At 39.3% G+C, this 6376-nt stretch overlaps 2 pseudogenes across 1 annotated transcript; one reads left to right on the forward strand and one right to left on the reverse strand.

The window, feature by feature from the left end:
* Positions 1-1742: 1742 nt before the first annotated feature.
* Positions 1743-4479, reverse strand: LOC114163655 (putative pectinesterase/pectinesterase inhibitor 61; annotated as a pseudogene). The gene is made up of 4 exons (XR_014984617.1): positions 3486-4479; positions 3248-3384; positions 2776-2897; positions 1743-2318 (listed from the first exon to the last, which is right to left on the reverse strand). The product of XR_014984617.1 is annotated as a putative pectinesterase/pectinesterase inhibitor 61 (transcript).
* Positions 4480-4941: 462 nt separating this feature from the next.
* Positions 4942-6022, forward strand: LOC114163656 (putative pectinesterase/pectinesterase inhibitor 34 pseudogene; annotated as a pseudogene).
* Positions 6023-6376: the final 354 nt, after the last annotated feature.

Below are 6376 nucleotides of genomic sequence, written 5' to 3' on the forward strand. Positions count from 1 at the left end.
CCCCAACCACGAGTACTCCTTTTCTGTACCGCCGTTCTTCTTAACGGGACACGCTTACCTAAAACCCTTGTCAGGAAGACTTTCGATACAAGGACCATATTGCACTCGTCTGAGCCGGTTTCAACCATCGGCTCTGATACCACTTGTCAGGTTTATAAGGAGGGGGTTTCACTGGGGAGATAACACCAATGAGACCTGAGCCTAACCACATAAGATACTGACAACACTCTCAACCCAAAACCTTAAGGCAATGGGTTTATGGGTCTTTATTCTTATATAGTGCTCCACTTTCTCATTTCTAGCCAATGTGGGACTTAGAATCACACTTGGATTCCTAACAATTTCCCCCTCAAGGGTGAGTCCCTTCAACCACATTGGTACACTCCCCCTCCAGCGGAAGCATTTCCAACCACGAGTACCCCTTCTCGTACCGTCGTTCATCTTAACAGGACACGCTTACCTGGAAGCCTTGCCAGGAAGACTTTCGATACAGGGACCTGCACTCGTCTGAGCCAGTTTTTAACCATCGGCTCTGATACCACTTGTTTGGTTTTACAGAGGGGGTTTCACTGGGGAGATACAACACTAATAAGACTTGAGCCTAACCACATAAGATACTGACACCACTCTTAACCCAAAACCTTAAGGCAATGGGTTTATGGGCCTTGATCCTTATATGGTGCTCTACTTTCTCAATTCTGGTCAATGTGGGACTTAGACTCACACTTGGATTCCTAACAAAATGTTACTCACTTTTAAATCTCGATGAATTGTTCGAAGTCTTCAATCTCGGTGCAGGCAGAGCAATCCTCTTGCAATGCCTTCAATGATTTCAAATTGTCTTGTCCAGTGTAGTTGTGTTTGTTTGAATGGATCTTTCATGATATTAACCACAAAATGCACAAGTGTTAAGAAAATGCACCAAATAATCTCTTTTCATGTTAATTTAAAATGATTAAAGAAATGGACAGGGTTCGTGCGAACAAACATTCCAAATGATTTTGAGTTCGAGGACATCAATAACCATGTTTGTGTCAACCTCAACATGGTATCTAACAAATCTATTCAAGATGCGCTTTTCCCTCAAGACTCAACCAATAAGCAAAACCTAAGTTTGAAGAGTGGTAAAGTGACACAACAAATGATTCATCAAAGCAAATTTCACCCACACTAAACCAAATTTCACTCGCATTAAAACTAGAAATTTCAAAAATGGCATGAAACCATAAAATAGAAATTCCAAAATTTCATACTCAATTGTTACGAAGCACTAATTAACAACTCTTGGGTAATTTGGGTAGGAAGAATCAACAACAACAACCAACATAGAAGATGTGCACAACAAAGGAATACGAAGAAAAAATGCATCGAAAATGACATTTATCCGAAGAAGTCTCTATTGACGGTGTCAGTACCGGAGGGTAGTGGAGGCTCTAATAAGTGTCGTCGAGGTTGTAGCTAATTCGTGAAACCTAGTCTTCTCTGCTAGTCACCACATGTGCCTCACCACTTCTGGACTCCACCACTAATTCCAATTGCCACATCACATAGGTTAAAAATAATTGAAAACTAAAAATTTTAATGCCATTTCACATGACATAGGTAAAAAAAAGTCATTTTTACAATGTCATTCTATCATTATCATTATCTTTTATAGAAACATACAAGTCACATCCATGCTTTTCATTTCTCGTAAACAATACAAATGTGGAAGTAAAACATAAGCTAAAAGATCTACAAAACTATTTTGATAAGCCAACATAGAATGGAATTCCCATGGAAGACAGACATGATGAGCCCAGTATAAATCTTCCTATTGTAAATTTAGAAGCTTCCGTAAAATTCATGACTCGATGCCCATGCCATTTAACTCGTTGCCCCAGGGCTGCACCTGGTCCAGAATTCTTGTATTCGTCGTAATATAATGTGCCTAAACCAAGCGCTGATTTGTTCCAATCCAGCCATCCATATGGGTGCACATGATCCTCCATATAAGATACCATATACACGATTCTGGCATAAGGTGACCATGGACGACCAAGATACGTAGGATAGCTACCCTTGGATGCTTCTAGATCGGGTGTGGCAAGGATCCGACAGTTGTGGATGGAAATATCGGTTCTTTCATCATTGTATTTGCTATTCTAGGTTGTGATTGTGTTCTCTTAATGGGCCATGGGCTTGCAAGTCCAAAGATTACAGTTCTGAAACACCGCAACAACATTGTCGAATATGAAATCGATAGTGTTGTAGATGTCGTGTTCGCGGTAGAATTGACTGTAGGCCAAGACATACAATGTGCCCTGGTATCCCATGATTTTTTGACAAATTTTACGTTTGGTTACACTCCACCGCATGTAACTTCACGTCTGTTCTCTTGGGTCAGATGTAAATTTACGATCGGTTTTTAGTCAGACGTAAATTTACGACTACCGTTACTACGTCTAGAAAGATAAAATGGAGAAATATTGTCGTGCAATTCTGTACATTTGTATTGCGGATGTTATGCTTATATAAACACAATACAATACAATCATACTCTTGGTAATAAAGTCATCGTTGAATACAATAAATAATACAGGAAATAATTGGTAATGATGGTTGCACACACACGAACAAAATATAAAGGATATTGGAATAATATTATATTGACATAATATCTCTGATATTGATTCTAGTAATTAGAATCACAACTTTCTCTAACTCGTTTGACCTGAACTAGATGAGAAAAGCAAAAAGCATCGAACGTAAAAGACCTTTTTTCTGTTAGTGAAGATTGCAGCGGTACACCACCGCACGATCCGCTCCAATTCAGAGAGCCACAACTTGGAACTTCTCAGATCTGGCGTAGTTCTCGAATGTCACATCCTTGGCTATGAAACCAGAAGCCTCAACACCTGCATCAAAGGATCAACATTTTACTATTATTATTTGATAATTATTAAATGTCAAATGTCCTCAAACCAAATAATTTGATTCATCGAACATAGACTTTGACCATATAGTAATCTGAAACTCAAGAAGAAAAAAACAACTAAACTAAATTTTACCATATGAGAGCATAGAGACTTTTTATACATATAGAAAAAAAAATCATTTTATATTAAAAGGAAAGGAAAACTTCCAAGTTTGAAAGCTCAAACTTACTAAGAGTGTAATTGAAAAATTATAAGATACAATGAATAAGTATTAAACATAAGAAATCATAGTTATATGCATGAGGGAGAGGACAAGAGAAGGGATTTACCGAAGGATGTCGTACGATATGTGGTGCGGTGGTCCAAATAATTTTTTCTTCATGTGATGATGGTTTGACCTTTACTGTCCCCTATAAACATCACATTTGTTTTTATCTTCTCCAGCTCTAAATCATGCTCTTCGTACCTGAATAAATTTCCATAAAGAAATGTTAGCATTTCTATATTACCATCACCAACAATCCTCCATTCATATAAAAAAAACAGTTTTATTGGTGTAAGGTATACTAACTTCCTCTCTTGACATATATAATGAAGCGATGTGAATTATGATTAGACACATTCTTAATGGCATCGGTGATGGTCTTAACGATTCCCCTACCGTCTTTGGAAACCATAACATCAGCGTGTATAGCTGATAAAGGAAAGTTTAGCCATCATCTGTCATGTCGATTGAACCAGCTGGGAAAATGATTGGTTGCCATCATCAACCGTCTCCTGTTTTGAATAGGAACACTAACAAAGTCTCCACTGTGGGCGACTATCGAGAAGATGGCAAGGCAATTGCTGATAAGTTTGGACAAGTCCTTTAGGTTGTTATTCATCATGTCCTTTACTGGACCAGCGTCATCAGCGAAGCCCTCTAAGCAAGTGTCCAGATCGGTGCGTGCAGCGTTGAGCCACGTGAGCACGTCTTCTTTGGCAGAGCCAACAACACCTAAGGAGAGATTGCTAAGGTAGCGTGCAAGTGAGTCGACAAAGTCGTTGAGGAGCTGGAGGCAATCCTCGTACGTGACACGAACGCGAGGATCCAAGGTGGTGTTGGAAATTACAACAGAAGTATAGAGCGCCTTGGAGAGGTGTTGTAGGGTTACATTGAAGGAGATGTAAACCAAGTCCTTGTCTGATGACACCTGAGATCCTGGAAATTCCAATAATAAATTGACCCACTCACTCTGAAATGTTGTTTTGCTGCACATGCGTGAAATGGCTTGTGTAGATTTTATAGCAAGACTAGGTGGAAGCACAACGACAATCATTAACGTCACTACAAGAAGTGACAACATCTTTCCATATCTTGGAGGTATGATAAATAAAAGAAAAGGAAGAAAGGAACAGAATGACTAAGAAGTTTGAGAGACAAGTGTTACAGCGTCTGAAGGTTTGAAGGTGTTGTGGTTGGTGTGAAATGAGAGAATTTAAGCACGAAGGTGTGTTGTAGTTTCTATGGTTGCATGTTGTGCATGGCAGCAAATTTTCACCTCTTATCTTAAGAAACATTAGAAAACAGGTAGATGTGGTTGTGCATGGGTGTGTGTGTATGTGTGCGTGTGTGTTGAGTGTGGATATGCGTGTGTGCGCACGCACGTGTATGTGTGTGAGTGTGAGTGTGCATGTGTATCTAAAATATGGTGAGGTTGTGCAAATAGTTTTTCCCCTCCTATGATGGCAGTTTGACTTTATCATTGATGCATGCATAATCCTAACCAATCATGTGTGTGCATACGTCTGTGCGTGCATGGATGTGTGTGTGTGGGGGGGGGGGGGTTGATGTGTGTGCGCATGGGTGTGTGCGTATGCGTGTGTGTGTGTGTTGAGTGTGGATATGTGTCCACGGAAACTTACTTTCTAATGTTTTTTAAGATAAGAGGTGAAAATTTACTGCCATGCACAACATGCAACCACGGAAACTTCAACACACCTTCGTGCTTAAATTCTCTCATTTCACACCAACCATATCACCTTCAAATCTTCAGACGTTGTAACACTTCTCTCTCAAACTTCTTAGTCATTCTGTTCCTTTCTTCTTTTTCTTTTATCTATCATACCTCCAAGATATGGAAAGATGTTGTCACTTCTTGTAGTGACGTTAATGATTGTCGTCGTGCTTCCATCTGGTCTTGCTATAAAACCTACACAAGCCATTTCACACATGTGCAGCAAAACAACATTTCAGAGTGAGTACATCAATTTATTGCTGGAATTTTCAGGATCTCAAGTGTCATCAGACAAGGACTTGGTTTACATCTCCTTCAATGTAACCCTGCAGCACCTCTCCAAGGCGCTCTATATTCTGCTGCAATTTCCTAAACCACCATGGATCCCCGCATTCGCACCACGTATGATGATTGCTTCATGCTCCTCGACGACTTTGTCGATGCACTTGTGCGCTTCCTTAACACCCTCTCCCTGGGTGCCGTTGGCTCCGCTAAAGAAGACGTGCTCACATGGCTCAGCATTGCGCGCACCGATCATGACACTTGCTTGGAGGACTTCGTCGATGCCGCTAGTCCAGTAAAGGGTATGTCCAAATTCATTAGGAATTGCCTCGTCATATTCTCGGCCATGGCCAATGACGAAGACTTTGTTGATGTTCCCATTCGGAACAGGAGACCGTTGATGATGCCAGCTGATAATTTTTCCAGATGGTTCAATCGACGTGATAGGAGATTGCTGAACTTGCCTTTGTCAGCTATACAAGTTGATATTGTGGTTTCCAAAGACAGTAGCAGAACCATTAAAACCATCACTAATGCCATTAAGAAGGTGAAAAAATAGTTCACACCACTCCAATGTCAGGGAGGAAGGTAGTATACCTGATACTGATGTAACTATTATTTAAAGAAAACATAATCTATGAGCGGAGGATGATGGTGATAGTAATATATAACTATAGGAACAGAGGATGATGGTGATAGTAAGATAGAAGCTCTAATATTTTTTATACAAATTTCAATTCATACAAAGAGCATAATTTAGAGGTGGGTGGTGGGGAAAAAGAAAACAAATGTGATGTCCATAAAAGACAGTAAGGGTAAAACCGTCATTGCAGGAAGGAAAAACTATTTGGTGAACCTCACCACATTTCAATCGGCATCCTTCGATAAATCTCTTCTCTTTGTCTTCTTCCTCATCTTATAACTATGATTCTTAAGTTTAATCCTTACTTACTTAATCTTATAATTTTTCAATTACAGTTCTAATAAGTTTGAACTTTTAAACCTGGAAATTTCCCTTTCCTTAATGTAAAATGACTTTTTTCTATATGTTTCAAAATCTATATGTTCTTAGATGGTATAGTTTAGTTTAATTTTTTTTCTTGAGTTTCAGTATTACACTTTTACTGCATGTGTTAAAGTCTCTAATCTTTTTCCTATATTACTAGTTTTGAGTAACAG

This window comes from Vigna unguiculata, chromosome 9 (genome assembly GCF_037176805.1).
Source record: "Vigna unguiculata cultivar grain cowpea cultivar isolate G323 ecotype 2 chromosome 9, ASM3717680v1, whole genome shotgun sequence".
Lineage (NCBI taxonomy): Eukaryota > Viridiplantae > Streptophyta > Magnoliopsida > Fabales > Fabaceae > Vigna > Vigna unguiculata.